At 38.0% G+C, this 23,017-nt stretch overlaps 1 pseudogene; it reads right to left on the bottom strand.

Moving 5' to 3' along the window:
• Positions 1–14,571: 14,571 nt before the first annotated feature.
• Pgam5-ps1 (PGAM family member 5, mitochondrial serine/threonine protein phosphatase, pseudogene 1) lies at positions 14,572–15,318 on the bottom strand (annotated as a pseudogene).
• Between the last annotated feature and the right edge of the window lie 7,699 nt (positions 15,319–23,017).

Here is a 23,017-nt window from a genome sequence, read left to right as displayed (position 1 = left end):
TGTGTTCTATGTATTATTCCTTACAATGTTCTTTAGCCAGGAAAATGAGAAAATACAGGTCCACAACAAAAATTGTTAGTGATTGCTGACTGGAATGGATCAAATGAAATTAGTGGATCTAGTACTTCAGGAATGCACCTTTGAGTTTTTATACATAGATAGAATGACAAAAGTACTTTATGACGAGAAACTATCATTTTCTTTAGAACCTTCTTGGATAATAGCTTTAAAGTTAGATTTTTGCAAAACAAGGTGGTAAAAGATAATCAGCAGAGTAAATATCTCCATAAGTTGTATAAAATATTTATAGTCCCTATTATAAACAGAAGTAGGGTGGTTAGGTTAGATGAATAACCCAACGAACACAGAGGAAAATCACATAAAAGAATTGAGAGGAAGGACTGAAGACTGAAGGAGTTGACTGGGACTGCAACCCCATAGAAATAACAACAATAGCAGCTAACTGAACATTCCCAGAGCTGCCAGAGTCTAAACTATCAAGCAAACAGTATACACAGATGGGTCCATGGTTCCAGAGGAGGACCTTGGTTCTGTGGAGGCTTGATGCCCTAGTTTAGGGGGATGCTAGAGTGGTGAGGTGGGAATGGGTGGGTGGGTGAGGGAGCATGCTCATAGAGGCAAAGGGGAGGGGGGATGGGATGAGCGATTTGCAGAAGAGAGACTGGGAAGGGGGACAACTTTTGAAATGTAAATAAAGAAAACAACCAATAACAAAAATCTTGAAAAAACTTTAACCACCTTAGGTATTCCTGTTGTTCTCAAATGCAAAAAAAGAAAAAATGGTTTCTGATAAAAAGTGGCAGAGAGATTTCTTTTCCTACGGAAGTAAATGGAGAGGTAGATTTGAAAGTTATATGCTGTTGTCTGAGGAAGAAGGGACTTGGAACTTGGTGAGAAAAGGAATGCAAGTTTTATGCATTAGCAGAACAAGAAAATGGGCATTCCCTAGTGCTCCTGGAAGGATGATAGTCCCAAAGTCTTTGGCCAGGGCTCAGTGAAGTGCCTTCAGACCTCTGTCCTCTAGAGAATAAATGCTTGGAGTTTTCAGGCACAGAATTAGTAGGAATTCATCACACGAGCCATAGCACATGACACAGGATGAGAGAGGGAGGGAGGGAGGGAGGGAGGGAGAGAGAGAGAGAGAGAGAGAGAGAGAGAGAGAGAGAGAGAGAGAGAATCCTAATTACAATGTTTTACTTCAGCAGAATAGTAAAAGGTTGAAAAATATATGTTAAATATTCTTACGTGTTCTCTCTCCCCTTTGTTGGGTATTTCAGCTAATGTCATCCTTGTTGAGTCCTGGGAGCCTCCTGCTCTCCTGGTATCTGATACTTTTTGAGCCTGTAGAGACCATATCCAGAGGTTAGGCACAGCCTCCGGTTGAGAGATGGGGCCACTCACCCATCTCAAAAATTTTAAGCCAGAACTGCTCCTGTCTAAATGAAATACAGGGACAAAGAGTGGAGCAGAAACTGAAGGAAAGGCCATCCAGAAACTGCCCCACTTGGGGATCCATCCCATATGCAGACACCATACCCAGACACTATTGCTGATGCCAAGAAGTGCTTGCTGACTAGAGCCTGATATAGTTGTCTCCCGAGAGGCTTTGCAAAAGCTTGACCAATACAGAAGCAGTTGCTTGCAGCCAATAATCGGACTGAGCACTGGGACCAATAGAGGAGTTACCGGAAGGACTGAAGGAACTGAAAGGGTTTGCAACCCCATAAGAAGAACAACAATATCAACCAACCAGAAACCCTAGAGCTCCCAAGGACTAAACTACCAAAGAATACACATGGAGGGACCCATGGCTCCAGCCACATATGTAGTAGAGGATGACATTGTTTAGCCTCAATGGGAGGGGAGGCCCATGGTCCTGTGAAAATTTGATGCCCCAGCTTAGGGGAATACTAGGGTGGTAAGGCAAGGGTGGATAGGTTGGTGGGGGAGCACCCTCATAGAAGCAGGGGAGAGTTAGAATGAGATAGGGAGTTTGAGGAGGGGAAACCGGGAAGGGGAATAGCATTTGAAATACATTACATTGAAATAGTTAAAATAACCAATAAAAAAGGAAATATTCTCCAAAATAAAAGATCTGAATTAATACATTAAAAAGTCACACCAAGTATTCGAATTAAGTATTAAAAATGCCCATATATATACAGCCACCAAACCTAGAAAATATTGACGAAGCCAAGAAGTGCATGCTGACAGGAGCCTGATATAGTCGTCTCCTGAGAGGCTCAGCCAGACAGAGCGTGATAAATACAGAGGCGAATGCTAGCAGCAAATCATTGAATTGAGAACACTGTCCCCATTGAAGGAGTTAGAGAAAGGACTGAAGGAACTCAAGGGGCTTGCAACCCCATAAGAACAACAATACCAACCAACCAGAGCTCCCAGGTACTAAACCCCTACACATGGACAGACCCATGGCTCCAGCTGCATATGTAGCAGAGGATGGCCTTGTTGGGCACCAATGGGAGGAGAAGCCCTTGGTCCTGCCAAGGCTAGACTTCCCAGTGTAGGGAAATGCCAGGGCAGAGGCAGGAAGGGGGGTGGTTGGGGAGGGGGAACACCCTATAGAAGAAGGGGGATGGGGCTGGAATAGGGGACATATGGACGGGAAACCAGGAAAGGGAATAACATTTGAAATGTAACTAAAAATATCCAATAAAAATAATAAATTAAATAAAAAAGAATCCGGATTCTAACAATCTTGGCAATTTTAATTGGCATGCTTAACCTCCTAATATTAAATGAAAATGTCATACATTTCTCTTTACCTAGTATCTGATAATTATTTCTCAACTTTAGTAAGCTGTCTTTGTTTACATGCCTTCAACTTCCTTCTCTTCTCTCACTATTTTAACCATTGTTTCAAATACTTTATTGAAACAGAGTGGGGACAGCAGATAGCCATGTCTAGTTTCCTGAATTGGTGACATTTCTTAAATGTTTTTCTTTTTTTTTTTAGTATAATATTTGCTGAGGGTTTGTCATACATAGCTTTTATTGTGTTGAGATGTGTTCTTTTCAGCCCTATACTCCCTGGGGCTTTTTCATGAAGCAGTTTGGGTTTTGTCAAAGGTCTTTTTTGTGTCTATTGAAATAGTCATGTGATTTTTATCTTCAAGTCAATTTATATGACCTATTACATTTATTGACATATATGTTGAATCACTGGGATAAAGCCAACTTCATTGAGATGGATGGTCTTTTTTGTAATATGCCTATATCAGTTTTCAAGAGTTTCATTGAAGATCCTTTTACATCTATGTTCATAAGAAATATTGGCCTGCACTTTTCTTTTGTTGTGTCTCAGTTGTCTTTGAAATTTTGTTTCTATTTTCTTATACTAATTTAAGAAGTACTGGCTATACATCTTTTTATAAATTCAATTTAGAATTCTGTTGTGAGTCCATGTGGGCCTGGGATTTTTTAGTTGGAAGCCTTTTTATCATCGTTTAACCTTAGTCATTTAAATGAATCTAGATATTCTCCCTCTCCCCTTTTTATATTTTCTAACTCAATAGAGTACAGTTTTTAAAAAATTGGTATTTACTTATAGTACCCTGAAAAAATTTTTGTGTCTATTATAATGTTTTCCTGTCATCTTTGAGTAACCCTCTTTTTCCTTTTGGTTAATTGGCTTAGAGTCCATCTATATTGTTTATCTTCTCAAATAATCAGTTGTTAATTATTTTCTTTGTTACTATTTTACCAATTTCTGCTTTGATTTTATTATTTCTCTTATCTACTGGACTTGGGTTTGGTTTATTTTTTTTCCAAATTCTTGAGTTGCATCAATGATTTTACTCATTCTGGCTTTTTAATGTAGGCTCTTATAGTCATATTTTAATCTCTTAGAATTCTTTTAAAAGTGTCCCAGAGCTATGGTTTTGCTGTCTTCATTTTAGCTTAGTACCATAAATTAATAAAATTTTTTTCTTAATTTTTTTCACTCATTCACCATTCTGTATGCTGTTTAGTCTCCATGAGTTTGTGTATTATTAGAGATTAATTTGCTACTGAAATTATATTGAAGTCGGATAGTATATGTAGAGTTTTCTCAATTTTTCTGAATTTATTATTATTTGTTTTGTGTCCAGTATGTGGTGCATTTTATTAAATTTTCTATGGGCTGATGCATGCATTTTATATTCTTTAGTGCTTAGAATGAAATATTCTGTTGAAATTTAGTAAGTCAAAATCTGATGTATGATGTTCTTTAATTCTGATTTTTCCTCTATATTTGTCCAGATGATCTATCAGAGGACTGTTAGAATCAATTGAGATAAGCCCCATGGAAATATTAAAATTATATATAATTGTATATAATTGAATATATAAATTATTATATAATATGAATTATAGTAAATAATAATCATATATTTTAGAAAACAAAACTGCTAAAAATAGAGTATATTGATTGTGTAAGACAGTTGGTTCCACTATGACACTTTCGCACATCTGCTTAATTGTACTTCATTATATTCATTCCCAGGAGCTTGTATTCCCTTTCCAATTTCTCTTCACCTCATTCTTCCTCAGCAGGCTCTCTTCTCCATTCATGAACATCTTTTAAAATATTATATGTTATAATATTATATATTATAATAAATATCATTTATAAACTATTATTAAATTGATGAAACTGTAAACTGATACAGTCTTAGCTTTCACTTATATCTTTTAGAATTCTTTGCACATCTGCACATCTATATATCTAGATATCTATTTTTATCTGTCTATCTATCTATCTATCTATTATCTATCTATCTATCATCTATCTATCTATCTATCTATCTATCTATCTATTTTCTATTATCTATCTACCTATTATCTATATACCTAGCTAGCTATCAGGTAGCTATCATTATGCTACTAAATTAAGTTTATCAGCTTTCTGCCCTATTCTATTTTTTTCACTAGTATTATACAACCAGGCAAGCATCAGTACTTCACAATCTAACTTGAAGAAGCTAATCACAGTTTTCTTCATAAATGTTTTTCCTTTACAATTTAGTTTAGCTGCATTATTAAATGAATATATGAATTTTGTGCAAGTAATATATATTTATCTAGAGCATTACAGAATGAATTTAAATTTAATCTGTGACTTTAAAAGTTAACCTCTTTTGCCACATGATGGTGGTGTTGCTTCTTGTGTTAAGACACAAAAATAGATTTCAGATGCATATATATATATATGTATATATATATATATATTTCTCCAATGATACTTAACAAAGCATCCATTTCATAAAGAATAGAGGTCTATGCATTTTGTTATTTTTAACGAGCAGGAAACACTAGTGGCAGTGTTTCCTGAGAAATGCCACTTCTTCAGGAAAAAGACTATTGTTCAAGAGGAACATTTTTTCTCATCTCTGGTTAAGGGGTGTCATGTTTTAATATTTTTCTTTTAAATTACTGCACTTTTTAATTGGCTTGAATGTATAGTTTCATTCTGTCATTGTATATATTTATCTTTTAGGGAAAATTTAAATGATACTTATATTGGTTATATTCTATAGTAATATCCTAAAGCAAATTTAGGATCAGAGGGTGACTTGAGAGTTAACTGTTGTGATCCTCTGCTCTCACAGAGAAATTTCTGCTTTACTTTTTCAGCTCTTGTACCGTAGAACCCTTGCTTTTATGCACCAGCACATATGTTACCAAGTCATAAATTGATATTTCTTCATGTTAATGAAAGAGTTACTGAACTGATACAAAATTTGGGATTTCTAGTTACTTTGTTTTTTTAGAAGTACACCTTTCTTCTTTTTTTAACTTGGTTATATTAATCATTCAGAAGAATACACTAAATAAGGCACAGCTTTCAGCAAAAACCTTGTAACCCAGTAGGATTGTCTAAAAAGTGGACAGACAACATTAATTGAGTAAGCTGTATTGAAGAACATAAAATACATTAAGTAGGTCTCCTACATTTGTAAATCATATGCAGTAAATGTATTTTAGGCGAAATATTTTCTGCCTTTATAAAATCTTTTTTTCCTTAAAAGACACAAGATAAACTCTCCATTAAGATGAATGTGTCCTATCACATGTATATAAATGAGTTCTGATTAAGGACATGATAGTCTTCAGTGACATCCTTTAAACCGTTGAAATAGAAGGAAGTCATACTTGCCTAACCTTTCCTAAACTACTTTATGTTAAGCAAAAAAGTGACTTCAAACAGTACACTTGGAACTCAGGCACAATTTCTGTTGTACTTTAAAAAGCTTTCTTTTGTTCACCAGTTAATTTAGCTATGGCACTACTGCAAAGCTTCTCCTATACTAAATATCAGAATCTAATAAAAGGAAACCTTTTATAATGGAAAGTAGAATTCATGTAGCAACAGTAGAGATATTTCCACAATATATTATTTATGATATTAAGGTTACCTTCACACATTTCTTACTTAGGTTACAAGGTTATATTTTCTTTTTCATAAATGGGTTATCTTATATCTTCCAAAATGTTAAAGAAAACTTAATTGGCCATTATAGTAGCTTTAGTGAGCTACCAAGAATGTGTGCTTTAAAGCCCAATAATAGACATAGTCTTGAACTCATCAGATTTTATCAGTTACTTTGCTAGAAGAAACAAAATCCAATCCATTGTTTCTATTTCCCCACTTATCAATCCATCAAGATGGTATTTCCTAAGCCATTTTGTGAAAGGGGCTGTGTTAGATACTGGGATTCTAATAATGAATGACATTTCTATCTCCAGGGAGTTATAACCTGAAAGACCAACTTAGCAATGACCACGTGATAAATGTATTTATGCATACAATAAATAAAATTGTGTTGAACACAATGCTATAAAAGTGTCAGAGAAAGGGTGAATTCTTTCATTCATGTGGAGAGAAACTTACTCATACAGATTTGTCAAGCATGGATAGGAATTTTCTATATAGTTAGAATACATAGAAATATGAAATAATATGAACCTGATAAATTTGTTAGAGTTGTGCTTTGTCATTTGGAAAATTAGTTGACCAGAAAGCTCTAAATGGTCCCATCTTTTTTTCTATAATAGCAATTCACTGATTGTTTTAATATTATACTTTACATTTTTATAAGTTACATATGAGTATTGATTATTTATAAAATTATCTATATTAGTATGAAATATTGAATTCTTTGTAAAATTGTTGATTTGTAAACACTTTCTGTAATTCACAGTATCTATTTTTTGATTGTCCTGTTACTTATTTTTTTAATCTTATTTTTTCTTCCATTTTTATTAAATTGGGTAATTTTTATATACATTTCAAATGTTATTCCCTTTCCTGGTTTCCAGGCGATCATCCCCGTAACCCCTCATCCTCCCCTTCTATATGGATGTTCCCCTCCCATTCAACTCCCCATTACCACCCTCCCTCAACAATCCCATTCACTGAGGGTCCAGTCTTAGCAGGACCAAGAGCTTTCCCTTCCACTGGTGCCCCTACTAGGCTATTCATTACTACGTATGAATTTGGAGGCCAGGGCCAGAACATGTACAGACTTTGGGTAGTGGCTTAGTTCCTGGAAGCTCTGGTTGGTTGGAATTGTTGTTCTTATGGGGTCTCAAGCTCCTTCAGGTTTTTCAGTCCTTTCTCTAATTCCTTCAACAGGGGTCCTGTTCTCAGTTCAGTGGTTTGCTGCTGGCATTTGCCTATGTATTTGCTGTATTCTGGCTGTGTCTCTCAGCAGAGATCTACATCCAATTCCTGTCAGCCTGCACTTCTTTGCTTCATCCATCTTATCTAGTTTGGTGGCTGTATATATATGGGCCACATGTGGGGCAGGCTCTGAATGGGTGTTCCTTCTCCCTCTGTTCTAAACTTTGCCTCCCTGTTCCCTGCCAAGGGTATTCTTGTACCCCTTTTAAAGAAGGAGTGAAGCATTCACATTTTGGTCATCCTTCTTGAGTTTCATGTGTTCTGTGCATCTAGGGCAATTCAAGCATTTGGGCTAATAGCCACTTATCAATGAGTGCATACCATGTGTGTTTTTCTGTGATTGGGTTACCTCACTCAGGATGATATTTTCCAGTTCCAACCATTTCCCTGTGAATTTCATAAAGTCATTGTTTTTGATAGCTGAGTAATATTCCATTGTGTAGATGTACAACATTTTCTGTATCCATTCCTCTGTTGAAGGGCATCTGGGTTCTTTCCAGCTTCTGGCTATTATAAATAAGGCTGCTATGAACATAGTGGAGCACATGTCTTTGTTATATGTTGGAGCATCTTTTGGGTATATGCCCAAGCGAGGTATAGCTGGATCCTCAGGTAGTTCAATGTCCAATTTTCTGAGGAACCTCCAGACTGATTTCCAGAATGATTGTACCAGTCTGCAATCCCACCAACAATGGAGGAGTGTTCCTCTTCTCCACATCCTTGCCAGCATTTGCTGACCCCTGAGTTTTTGATCTTAGCCATTCTCACTGGTGTGAGGTGAAATCTCAGGGTTGTTTTGATTTGCATTTCCCTTATGACTAAAGATGTTGAACATTTCTTTAGGTGTTTCTCAGCCATTCGGCATTCCTCAGCTGTAAATTCTTTGTTTAGCTCTGAACCCCATTTTTTAGTAGGGTTATTTGTCTCCTTGCGGTCTAACTTCTTGAGTTCTTTGTATATTTTAGATATAAGCCCTCTATCTGTTGTAGGATTGGTAAAGATCTTTTCCCAATCTGTTGGTTGCCGTTTGCATCTATTTCTCAGCACAGAGCACTTCCTATGTCTCCAAGAGCCTAATGTATTTTCTGGCATTAAGTTAGGTAGTATCTGTTCAAAACCAGCACAGTAAATCCTGAATTGGAAACATTACAGCAGCTAATATAAAAATACCTGAATTGCCATTAATCTGTTGGTGCTATTGGGGCATATATTAGACATGGTTAATCCCTTTTGAGATTGCAGAGTAAGCATAGTAAGAACTCCACACATACTTCTGGAGTTCTATACTATCTACACAATTCTCACGTATCGAGTAATTAGAGAAAAGAACACCAATCACTGCTTGAGCACTCATGATAAGCAGGCTTCTGTAACATAATTAGCTATATTCTCAGTTTTTTACAGATATGCACCAGAAGGTATATTTTATGATATTCATTAATATTCTCATAAATACGTTGCTAAGTACTTTTGAAGTATGTGATGCATCCTATGGAGTATATAATGCTCAACTTTTGACCAAAGATGTCTGTGAGCATTGAGAATAATGTGTCACTCATGAACTATAAAAAAGACAAACTGAAAGCCAGTGATAAAGACCATTATAAATTAAGTAGTGTAAAAGAGCCATTTGCCTCAGACTTTGAAGCAGTGGGATAGTGTAATTTCATTATCAGGTCATGCACATTTCTTAAAATTCCTTTATAAAGTGTACTTTTGTGTAACTCATGTTTTTACTAGCTTCTAGTTTTAGAAACTTAGGAGCAGAAGAAAGGGGATGGTAAAAAGAAAGAGAAGAGCGATAACAAAACAAAGTACAGGTGCAGGCTCTGACCAGAAAATGTGGAGATAGAGGAAAATAGTGATATACAGCTGGTCAGTGTGCATCCTGCAGTGCAGGCTAACAGAATACTAGTTCTAACTTTGGTATTGGAATTCCTGCTGTTAAATTGTGAAAATTCATAACTTCGGGAGAGAAGATATTCATTTATGGTGCGTTGGATATATTATAGTTAATGAAGCAATTCATACAATTACAATTGGTTTCATAATCATGGTTTTTTAGTAAGTTAATGATTAGAAAATTATTGCTCTCCTTTGAGTCCTATGTCAGAGTTTATATTTGGTAAAATTGAAGTAACCGTTCCTTCTGTATTGTCTATATATTTAAATTGATTGCCAAAGGAAAAAAACCCAGAAAATTGAAAAGGACAAAACAAACAAACAAATAAAAACAAACAAGAAGCCTAAGTGGATTAGGTAGCCTATCTGGTGGACATTTTTGGTTGCTTGTCTTTCATTGTCTTTCAGTTACTTTGTATATCAATGAACTTGATGATAATGGTAGCAATTTCTTGTTTATGAAAATGCAAATTATACCCTGGAAATATAGCTGATTATTGCTTCATGGCAATAGCCAATTTTATATTTATTAAAAAAGTTATTCAAAATTTTATGATCTACATAAAATATGTGTGGTTCTTTCAATTTCCTTTTCTTCTTATTGCTACATCTTGTAATTTCCCTCATTGTTTTGCTGAGTTAAATAAAACTTCTGGCAGATTCGTTCATTTCATATTAAGTTTTATTTCTTTTTCTTAATGTTTTTATTTTGAGATATGATGGAAAGGACAGAAAAGATCACAATTGAGTGAAGATGATCTAATCAGACAATTTCAATGCCTACCAGTTAATGTTGAAGAGAAATCTCTAAGAATACAGTCTGTTGCAGGACTAAATAGAATGCACAGTCAGCTTTTTTGTACTCCTTCCTCCATTTTATTTTCAACAGAAACCATATCAATCTCCTTAAAAATCACAAAACTCTTTCCATTAGTTTTTCATCCATAGACCAGTTCACATTTGACATGCTTCACACCAAGGTTGTGATCCCAGCAACATCAGGATGCATGTGACTGTGATATTGCTTGGTCTATGCACAGCTAAGTTCACAGTAAGTGCCACAGTGGCAAGCTTAGTTATGAATGCCACCCTGGAAACCAGTAGGACATGAGACTACACATTGGAACGTACATTTATTTTTTGCTTCAATGACAATTTTATTTTTATTTAAAGCTAAATACACACACACACACACACACACACACACACACACAGTCTAGCTATTCTTCCATTAGTAAAAACTATTTCAAAAGAATGCTGAAATTTGTGGTTTAAGTCACACTAAGAGAGAGGGGGTAATATGGTATATGAAGTATAGTCTCAAATTACAATACATTTTCCAAAATTCTTTATACTGGAGAGAATTCTGTTGTTTTTTAAATTTAACTAAGAATAAGTCAGTAAGAAAACCAATCTTACCAAGAATTTCCACATTTTAATATGAGCTCTTTGCAAAATTTCTTCTAACTTAGAAATTTATATTTTATATGTTAGTAATCACTTTCCCCATTGCTTTTTAACAGTCTCTATTTCCTTCCCCAGAGAAATGCCGTTTCCTATGTTATGCCCACTCATAAGAAACAATACCTGTAGGAAATATATGTATTATAATTATTGGATGAGGAGCAGAACCCCTGCCGCATACTCTTGAAAAGACCATACTTTCCTTGGAACTTCAAGATTTCAAAGTCCAGGTTACCACAGAAGTGTAGCTAGTTCAATAGAGTCTTACTGATTCTGGAAGGTCTTTTCCTGGTTTTAACTATGCATACAACAGGATGTTTATTCTTCTTTTCAAATCCTGAACTTCAAACCCAGTTTTGTGACATTGTCTTATAATTTTAATAAGGCCAAAGCAGGTATTAACATTGGTGAAAAAACTTCAACTTTTTTTTTTGATATTAGATTTTCTAAACTTGGATTAGCATGTAAACCTGTGGAAGGAGCACATTTGTATGATGGTATCTGTAAGAAATGTCTACAGTTCTACCAGTCCTCTCTTCTGACGCTCCTTGTCAGTCTTCCATATTTCTACAGTATTTTCAAAGTCTCTGGGTAATAGTCACAACATTAGCCTATAATTTTGCCATCAAAGTTGAGTTATCTTAAAGGTTAAAAGCAATCTTCTTCTCTTGTTGCTGTTGTTCTCCTCTTCCTCCTCCTCTTCTTATTCCTGAGCTTTTTTTTTTTAAAGGTGTCTGACAAATTTAGCTTTCTTATTTTTAAAATACGGACAGTCATCAAAATAATCAAACAAGGCATCATTAAAATCTAGAAACAATTTAGAGTGAATCTTCCTCATATTAAATTATATTGTATATTATACATTATTATGTCTTCAATGAGTTGTGACAGTAATCTGAAGTGTACCAACTTCAAAATATTTATCATAATGTCTGGAAGTAATGTCTGCTTTAAGCTTATCATTTGAAAGTGATCTGACTGAAGCCTTTCCTTTGTAGGATTAGGAATGTCAGCAATTCTAAAATCCCCATCACCAGCCTCTGCCTCTCATACTGCCAACAATAGTATAACAAGTATACATCACCATGCCAAGTTTTATTTTTCACATGGGTCCTGGGGACTGGAACTCTGGTCCTCATGTTCTTTCAGAAATACATCCTAATTTAGAAAGTGATTTTCCCGTGACTTGGTTTTGCTGATATCACTCTTTCCTGCTATCATGTTATCTCATCTGATCCCATCTGACTCCCTCATAATTTATCCTCCCCTAAGGTGGGACCTCAGTGAAATGGGAGAGCTCTTAAGGAACCCAACATAGTAGAAAAGAGCTGTACATTCCTCGAGAAAACAGGCCTGAAGGAGTAACATCTCCCTTTAGGGCTGATTTCTAGGGCACATGGAAGAAAGACATACTCATTTAATTTCAAATGCCACTCAGAAAAACCAACAAGAAAGACCAGAAAACAGGTGTTAGGGGACCAGGTTAGGAGACCTGCTGGCACCAGGGATAACCTGGTGAAATTCCACCTCACTTCAACAGGACAGATTCTCTGCTTGCCAAGTCCAATTAAATCATAACCAATCCAAATAAACTGCACACTGGCCCCTGCAATAAGAAAAGTACAAACTGAGGGAGTCCTTCAAATGTAAAAGCCTAGCTAAGAGAAATTACATATGCAAGCATCACCTACAGGATAAACATAATGGAAAAGAAACTCCCAGGAAGAGAAGATACAATAAAAGAAATTAATATACAGGTTAAAGAATGTTAAGTCTAAAAAATTTTCTGATACAAAACATCCAGGAAGTTTTGAACACGTTTCAATATAAAAAGACCAAACCTAAGAATACTAGAGGAAGGGAAAGTTCTCTAGCTCCTAGCTCTAAGACCCAGAAAATATTTTTGACAAAATCATAAATTTTCACAATCTAAAAAATGAAATACCTATAAATATACAAGAAGCTTAAATAACATAAAATAGAGTAGACCAAAAAAAAATCCTCCCATCACATAATAATCAAAAGACACAGAACAAAGAAAGAATATTAAACGCCGCAGGGGAAAGGCCAAGTAATGTATAAAGGCAGAACTTTTAGAATTATACCCAACATCTCAACTGAGACTTTAAAAGTCAGAAACACTTGAGCAGATGTTTTGCAGTCTCTAAGAAACCACATGTGCTGGCTAAGAATACTATACCCAGCAAAAATTTCAGTCATTATAGATGGAGAAAACATGATAATCTATAACAACCTCAAATTTGCCTAATATCTATCCACAATTTTAGCCCTATGGAAGATACTACTAGGAAAAACTCTAACCCAAGAACCTTAACTATTTTCAAGACAAAACATAAATTAAATAATTTTATATCAGGGAAAACAGGAGAAAGGAAACACACACACACACACACACACACACACACACACACACACACACACACACACTGGCTGCACACACGCACTCATGCAGGCATATACACACCACAAACTACCAATGTTAAAATAAGAAGCATTATGATATCTCTCAACATTAATGAACCGATTTGTCAATGCAAGGACACACACAAACTGAACTTTCCTTTATGTGTTTTTCAGCCATTCAAGATTCCTTTGTCAAGAATTCTGTTTAGCTCTATGCTCCATTTTTTTTAAAGTAAAATTTTATTACTTATTTCCAAAGAGGACAGAGAGATACATCAAATATTCCAATTCATTGCATTGATTACAGAAAATGCTCACAACCACTTCATAGAAACTGTACTTTTTGGGGGGGGGGAGTTGGGAGCAGACAGGTGTGGTAGTATATACCTGTAATCCCAACAATTACAAGACTCAGAAGGGTCTCAAATTTGAAGCCAGCTTGGGCAACGGTTAAGATTCTGTCACAAAAACAAAAACCACCTGCTTCTGCTTCCCAGATGCTAGAATTACAAGTATATGCCACCTCTTCTGGTCAGTCAGTGGGGGCTATCTTTGCTTCCAAGGAACCTCTTATAGGACTATCACCTACTTGCCTTATACAGGCCACAGTCTTTTTCCGGTGCCACTTCTTTCTTGGCTTTTATCTACCTTATAGGAAGCCAACCCCTCTGTCCACCACTCAAACCCAATAGACACAGGATCTCTTAATTGAGCTGAGAAGTTGGTTTTCAAAGCAAGAACCCACATGAGGAAAATCTTTGATAAATAAGCAACCAAAGTCCCTAGATTGCAGTATATGAATAACCACCTGTATACAACCACCACACTACCTGACAGGTCTTCCAGAGGTTATAGAGTGTTCGGTTGATCTACTACAATCCCGTGATACAGTACCCGTGACAGGCCCGCCTTCTGCCTAGGAAGGCTTCTGTCTCACCGCCGAGGGCTGTGCTGGTGGTAATAGTATAAAGAAGAGAGCTTTCAAAAAGGCCATCTAACTCATACGTTGCCTTCTTCAGCCTGAGCCAGAAGTGAGCACCCAAATGTGACACTTGAGATATCCTCTTCTGGAGACGTGAAGCCACAGCACAGCTGTGGAAGACAAGGGAAGGCTGTAGGCAGGCCACCAGCAGAGGACAGGGTGCAGTCTTACAGACAGCCTCAGGACCGAGTAATCTTGTCTGGGGACATGAACCCCGTGTCCCCAAGGGTCCTGAGTGCAACACGACCATTGGGTCGAATCACCAGGTGGGTGATACTGCCGTTGTGTTGTTGAGGGGCAGGAGGAGCCAACCTTCTGGGGGAAACTGCAGTGCCCTACAAACAATATAGCGGATGACGTTGGCGTGACGTAGGAAGATCTCATAACTGTCTTCCTCCTGCTTGGCATCAGCTCGGTGGTTGCAGTTCCTGAAGGTAGCCTCAATCCGGGCTCCATCTTCATAATACTGCACAGCCTCTGGCTTCCAGTGAGACGCAGGTGGATCCGGTTCAGTGGGGCCACCTTCCCATAGCAAGTCTGTGTTGACTCTGCAGACACCTGGCAGGTGCTTACTGATGATGTCTGTGGTCTCTACTGCATGGGTCATAGAGGGATGGACAATTTTATTAAACTTTAGTCCCAGGCTTGCAAGTAGGAGCCCCCTGAGTTCAGCCTGTTCCCCACCTAATGGGGTTAGGGTGTGGTCCTTCTCCAGCGAGCCATCCACATGGTACTAGGAATGCCAGATGAGGAATATGTGCCTTGTAGCCTTTGTCTTATAGTGGTCCAGTCTGGAAGCCAGTTCATCTTCTCCAGATTCCACATTCATTTGCTCCATTTTTAATTGTGTTGTTTCTAAGTTCTTTATATTTGAGATATTAGCCCTCTGCCAGATATAGGGTTGGTGAAGATCTTTTTCCAATCTGTAGGCTATTTTTTCTATCCTATTGATGCTGTCCTTTGGCTTGCAGAAACTTTTCAGTTTCATGAAGTCTTATTTATTAATTGTTGATCTTAGTGCTTGAGCATTGGTGTGCCATTCAGTAAGTTGCCTCCTGTGCCAGTGCATTCAAAGGTAGTCCCCACTTTTTCTATTAGATTTAGTGTACCTCATTTTATGTTGTGGGCTTTAATCCACTTGCACTTGAGTTTTGTGCAGGGTGAAAAACATGGATCTATTTGTATTCTTCTACCTGAGGACATCCACTTAGATCACCAACATTTGCTGAAGATGCTTTTCCCCTTTCAAAGTATGGTTTTGGATTCTTCAAAAATCAAGTGTCAGTAGATCTGTAGGTTCATGTCTAGGTCTTTGATTCAATTTCATTGACTAGGCTGTCTGTTTCTATACCAATACTATGCAGTTTTTATTACTATTGTTCTGTAGTATAGCTTAAAGTCAATGATGGTGATACCTCCAGAAGGCCTTTTATTTTACAGTATTGTTTTAGCTATCCTGGGGTTTTTCTTTTTCCATACAAAGTTGAATTTTTTTCTTTTAAGATACACTCTCAGAAGAATTGTGTTGGAATTTTGATGGAAATTGCATTGAATCTGTAGTTTCCTTTGGGTAGGAAGGCCATTTTCACTGTTCTTAGTCATCAAGGAAATGCAAATCAAAAAGACTCTGAGATTCTGCCTTACATCCATCAGAATGACTAAGATTAAAAAAATACTCAAGGGACAGCACATACTGGCATGTATGTGGAGCAAGGGAAAGATGCCTACATTCTGGTGGAATGTAAACTTATACTACCACTCTTGAAATCAACTTGGCAGCTTTACAGAAAACTGTGAATAGTTCTACTTTAAGACTCAGTTATACCACTCCTGGGCATATACCCAAAAGATACTTGATCATCCTATAAGGAAATTTGTTCAATTATATTTATAGCAACTTTATTTGCAATAGCCAAAAACTGGAGACAATATACATGTCCCTTTATTGAACAATGGACAAAGAATGTACATTTACACAGTGGAATACTACTTATCTATTAAAAGCAAGGCAATCATGAATTTTGTAGGTGAATAGATGGAACTAGAAAATATCATCCTGAGTGAGGTAACCCAGACCCTCAGGTCATTCATGTTATTCACTCATAGGTGGATATTGGCCATAGCACTCAAAGGTACTCACTCATATGTAGATATTAGGCATAAAGTACAGGATAAGTGTGCTACAATCCATAGACTAAAAGAATCCCAACAACACTAGGGGTATCCGAAGGATGGTGGTTATATCTTCCTCAGAAGGGAAATAAAGTAGATATTGCAGGTGGATCCAGGGAGAGAACTGGGTTGGAGAAGGGAGGGAAGGAAAGCAGGGTGTGGTGCTTAAGGTATAGGAAGAACTGGGGGGGGGAGAGAATGGAAATCTGTCTATGGTGGGCTGGGGGTGTCATCTTTATGATGTGCCAGAGATTTGGGCTTGGGGAAAGCCCCAGGATGTCTATGGGGACAATTCTAGCTGAGAATTCTTGCAGTGGGGGGGTGGGGATCCTGAAGTGTTCACTTCCTGCAGCCAGGAAGGACTTCCATTGGAAGAATAAGAACAGCAAACCACCCACCAAACCTTAGACCCAAAATTTGTTCTGCCTACAAGATATGTATGAACAAAGATAGAGTAGAGACAATGGGAATGGCCAACCGATGATTGATCAAATTGAGACCCATTCCACCGGTAAGAACCAATCCTTGACACTACTAACGATAGTCTGTTATGCTTGTAGACAGGAGCCTAGCATATCTGTCTTCTGAGAGGTCCCCTCAGCAGCTGACTGAAACAGATGCAGAGACCCACAGCCAAACATGAAAAAGCTTGGGAAGTCTTGTGGAAGAGTTGGGGAAAGGATTTAGGGACTCAAAGAGGAAAGGGACTCCACAGGAAGACGGGCAAATTCGACTAACCTGAACCCTTGGGAGCTCCTAGAGACTGAATCAAAAACCAGAGAGCAAGTATGGGTTAGACCTAGGCCACCTCCTTCCCACACCCCTGTGCAAATATAGCAGAAATACAGCTTGGCTTTCATGTGGGTCCCTGAACAATTGGAATAGCAGCTGTCACTGAATCTGTTGCCTGCCTATGGATTCTGAGGTTCTAACTAGTCTGCTGTTTGGCCTCTGTTGCCATCCAGGTGGAGCAGGGATGACCTGAAAGAAGGGCTGGAAATGAAAAGGGCAGGGGTCAAGAGAAACATGGAGCCAAGATAGTGTTCTGATCAAGGGTTAAAGTTTAACATTCAGTGTATATAAAAGGAAAAACCACAAAACCCATGCCCAAAACAGTAATGTAGGGGTAGCAACAACACAGCAGTAAATATGATGTTTCCATTATCTTTGCAGCTTGTTAACTCTGGCATGTCAAGGCTGCAGCTTGATAACTCCAGCACATCAAAGCTTACAGCTGCAGCCAAGGCAGATGCTTCTGCTCAGGCTGATAAGGCCTATCACTCAAGGTTCTGCTTTTCCTGGGCATATTCACAGTCTCCTTAGCCTGCTATGCTGAGGCGTTTACTGGCCTCAGTGGTAAAGGATGTGCCCAGTCCTATAGTGAGTTGATGTGGCTGGGGGTGGGATAGTGATACCTGGAGTGGGAGGTTCCCTTTCCATATTAGAAGTAGAGTGGGGGAATAAAGGGAGGATATTTGTGAGTAAGTACTAGGAGGAGAGGGGTGCTTAGATTGGGATGTAAAATGAATAAAGAAAGAAGGAAAGAAATTAAGGAAGAAGGAAAAAAGGCACAGATATCCAGATATCAAAGTGGATGAAAAAAAAAAAGAACCATTATTCTGCTGCATACAAGAAACAAACCTCAACATCAAAGATAGACATTAAATCAGAATAAAGGCCTAGGAAAGATTTTCTAAGTAAACGGTATTAAGAACAAACTGGATAAGCCATCCTAATGTCTAATAAAATAAACTTCCAAACAAAATTCATCAAAAGAGATGGAAGATACATCATACTCATCAAAGAAAAAGTTCGACCAAGATGAATTCTCAATTCTGAAATCTTTGCCCCAAAGGCAAGAGCACACATATTCATAAAAGAAACTTACTAAAGTTTAAATCACACATCAAACCCCACATGCTAATAGTGGGAGAGTTCATCAGCCAATCTAACCAATAGACAGGTCATGGGAAGAGAAACTGAATAGAGAAACAATGAACTAACAGATGTTATGACTCAAATAGACTTAACATATCTACAAAACATTCCACCCTAAAACAAAAGAAAATACTTTCTCAGCACTGCAGAGACCTTTTCCAAATTGATCATATATTCAGTCACACAGGAAGCCTTAACAGATAGGAGAATTGAAATAAACCCTTGTATCTTATCAGACCACTGGATTAAAGCTGGACTTAAATGACAACAAAAATAACACAAGTCAATAAACTTATGGAAAATGAACAATTCTCTATTTAATGATCATTTGGTCAAAGAAGAAATAAAGAAAAAAAGTAAAGACTTTCTAGAATTCAATGAAAATGAAGGCACAACAGACCCAAACTTATGGGGCATAATGAAAGCAGTGCAAAGAGGAAAGTTCATAGCATTAAGTGCCTCCATAAAGAAATTGGAGAGATTTCATACTAGCAATTTGACATCACACGTGAAAGATCTAGAAGAAAAAAAAGCAAAACACCCAAGGGGAGTAGATGGCATGAAATAAACTCAGGGCTGAAAGCAGTCAATTAGAAACAAAGAGAACTATACAAAGAATTGATGAAACAAAGAATTGGTTCTTTGAGAAACCAATAAGGTAGACAGATCCTTAGTCAAGCTAACCAAAGGACAGAGAAAGAGAGAAAATATCCAAATTAATGAGATAGGCAATGAAACGCACCCATCAGAGCCAGGGAAGAATGTCTGGAAAGAAAAGCTTATTGGCTAAGACCTCCAGGCCTATATATACCTCACTAACATGGAGATATGTCTTGAGCCTACATGACCACAGGCCACATACTTTTCTTCATGGAGGGGCTTGGGGCATTGCCCTTATGTGACTGATGGCCACAAATCTATGAGGGGCATGTACATATAGTGACAGGGTTCTGGTGCCTGGGAGCAGACAAAGCTTCTATCGTCCTTTCAGGGTCTCTGGGTCTTCTATCCTTAGCTCAACTGGGGACCAGGCTGCCTCTCACAGTCCACTGCCCAATACAAATAATCTCAAACTCTGTATAGAGTAAAAGCTGCAAATAAAGCCTTGTAAACCTTCATGTGACACAGGCTAATTGCATTAGGAAAAGAAAACCTGTATAGCACAAATTCACAATCAAGGATAACATTCCTTTTAGGTTAGGAATGAGGCAACTATCTGATAATAAGAGGTCATAAACTGGGATTGGGCAATTTATTGTAGGCACAAAGAGAAAATTAATGATACACTGGTTTATCTATATAAGTGTGATGGTTTTTATATGCTCGGCCCAGGGAGTGGCCCTGTTGGAGTAGGTTTGTCACTGTGAGTGTTGGCTATAAGACTCTCATCCCAACTGCCTAGAAATCAGTATTCTAGGAGCCTTCAAATGAAGGCATAGAACTCTCAGGGCCTCCTGCACCAGGCGTGACTGGATGCTGCCATGTTCCCACCTTGATGATAATGATCTGAACCTCTGAACCTGTAAGCCAGTCCTTAAATGTTGTCCTTTTAAGAGTTGCCTTCGTCTGAGACCCCATATGAACAACAATGCCAACCAGAGCTTCCAGGGACTAAGCCACTACCCAAAGACTATACATGGACTGACCCTGGGCTCCAACCTCATAGGTAGCAATGAATAGCCTAGTAAGAGCACCAGTGGAAGGGGAAGCCCTTGGTCCTGCCAAGACTGAACCCCCAGTGAATGTGATTGTTGGGGGGAGGGCGGTAATGGGGGGAGGATGGGGAGGAACACCCGTATCGAAGGGGAGGGGGAGGAGTTAGGGGGATGTTGGCCTGGAAACTGGGAAAGGGAATAACAATTGAAATGTAAATAAGAAATACTCAAGTTAATAAAGATGAAAAAAAAAGAGTTGCCTTTGTCATCGTGTCTGTTCACAGCAGTAAAACCCTAAGACAATAAGATTTCAAAATAATAAGACACAAGGCAGATGATTTGTCTCTTGATCAAACCATGCTAACTTGTGACATAAAACTTATTGCTTTAAATTATATGTATGTAATAATTTTATGTATATATAATATATACATATATAATTTTATGTATATAATATGTATATATTAATTTTATGTAGCTAAAAAACAATAATGAACTTTTAGTCAGCTACTAGTCTTCATGGGAAGATATATAAATTATTCTGTTCTATCTTCTTAAGCCTTATTGAGCTATGACACAAACTACTCAAACTATTGTCTTAAACTTAGTATGAACTTATGAAATGTAAAAGTGCTTAAAAACCATGTGAGCAACTATCCTGAGAAGGTATAAAAACTAAGAATGACAATAAAGTGACAGTGTAGCCCTTTTCTGCTTCATCCAGTACATGCATCTCTTTTCGTGCCTGGCTTTCTTTCTTTCCTCCCTCCCTCCCTCCCTCCCTCCCTCCCTCCCTCCCTCCCTCCCTCCCTCCTTTCCTTCCTTCCTCCTTTCTTTCTTTCTTTCTTTCTTTCTTTCTTTCTTTCTTTCTTTCTTTTCTTTTCTTTCTTTCTTTCTTCCTCTTGTCTGGCTAATAGGAGTTTATTGCCAGAAGCCAAGACACCAAAAATCCAATAAAAAAATAAAGTGTAGAACTAAACAGAGAATTCTCAACAGAGGAATCTCAAATGACTGAGAAGCACCTAAAGAAATGTTCAACATCTTTAGTCATCAGGGAAATGCTAATCAAAACATCCCTGAGATTTCACCTCACACAAGTCAGAATGGCTAAGATCAAAAACTCAGGTGACCACAGATGCTGGCGAAGATGTGGAAAAAGAGGAACACTCTTCCATTGTTGGTGGAAATGTAAGCTGGTACAACTACTTTGAAAATCAGTCTGGAGCTTCCTCAGAAAATTGGACATAGTACTACCTTAGGACCCATCTATATCGCTCCTGAGCATATACTCAAAAGCTGCTCCAACATATTTATAGAATGCTTATTTATAATAGCCAGAAGCTGGAAAGAACCCAGATGTCCCTCAACAGAGGAATGGTACAGAAAATGTAGTACATCTCCACAATGGAGTACTACTCAGCTATTAAAAACAATGACTTCATGAAATTCATAGGCAAATGGATGGAACTAGGAAATATCACCCTGAGTGAGGTAACCCAAACACAAAAAAACCACACATGGCATGCAATAACTGATAAGTGGATATTAGCCCCAAAGCTCAGATTACCCAAGATACAATCCACAGACAACATGAACCTGAAGAAGAAGGATGACCAAAGTGTGGATGCTTCAGTTCTTAGAAGGGTAACAAAAATATTTGTAGTAGGAAACATGGAAATAAATTTGGAGCAGAGACTGAAGGAAAGGCCATCTAGAGACTGCCCCACCTGGTGATCCAGCCCATATACAGCCACCAAAACCCAGACAATAGTGCTGATGCCCAGAAGTGGAAGGTGACAGGAGTGTGATGTGCTGAGAGGCTCAGCCAGAAGATGACAAGTACGGAGGCAGATGCTAACAACAAACCATTGAACTGAGAACTGGGTCCTCAATGGAGGAATTAGAGAAAAGATTCAAGGAGCCAAAGGAGTTTGCAACCCCATAAGAACAACAATACCAACCAACCCAAGCTCCCAGGAACCCTTCAAAGAGTACACATGGACAGACTCATGGCTACATCTGATCATGTAGCAGAGGATGGCCTTGTTGTGCATCAATGGGAGGGGAAGCCCTTGGTCCTGCCAAGGCTAGAACCCTCAGTGTAAGAGAATGTCAGGGCAGGGAGGTGGGAAGTGGTTGGTGGGTGAACACCCTCATAGAAGCAGGGGGAGGAGAGAAGGGATAAGGGATTTATGGATGGGAAACTGGGAAAGGGGATAACATTTGAAATGTAAATTAAAAAAATCCAATAAAAAAGAGAAATGTTTGCTAACAGGAGCCTAGTTATTTTTTGACAGACTCTGCCAGCACCTGACCAACACAGATGCAGATACTCACAGCCAACCATTGGACTGATCCTAGAGACCCCAATAGAAGAGCTATGGGAAGGACTCAAGGAGCTGAAGGGGATTGCAACCCAATAGGAAGAACAATGTCAACTATCTGGACCACCCAGTCCTCCCAGGTACCAAATCACCAACGAAGAAATATACATCAAGGGATCCATAACTCCAGCTACACATGTAGCAGAGAATTGCCTTATCTGGTATTAGTTGGAAGGGAAGCCCTTGGTTCTTTGGAATCTTGATGCCCCATTGTAGGGCAATGCTAGAGTGGTGAGGCAGGAGTGGGTGAGTGGGTGGGGGTGCACTCTTTTAGAGGCAAAGGGGAAAGGACATGGGATGAGCAGGTTTGTGGAGGGGAAACCAGGAAGGGGGTTATTATTTGAAAGGGAAATGAAAAAATGATTAATAAGTATTAACTATTTTATTT

Source organism: Rattus norvegicus, chromosome 2, assembly GCF_021556685.1.
Source record: "Rattus norvegicus strain SHRSP/BbbUtx chromosome 2, alternate assembly SHRSP_T2T, whole genome shotgun sequence".
NCBI lineage: Eukaryota > Metazoa > Chordata > Mammalia > Rodentia > Muridae > Rattus > Rattus norvegicus.
The sequence above is the reverse complement of the archived record's forward strand: the minus strand, read 5'-3'. Positions and strand labels throughout refer to the sequence as shown.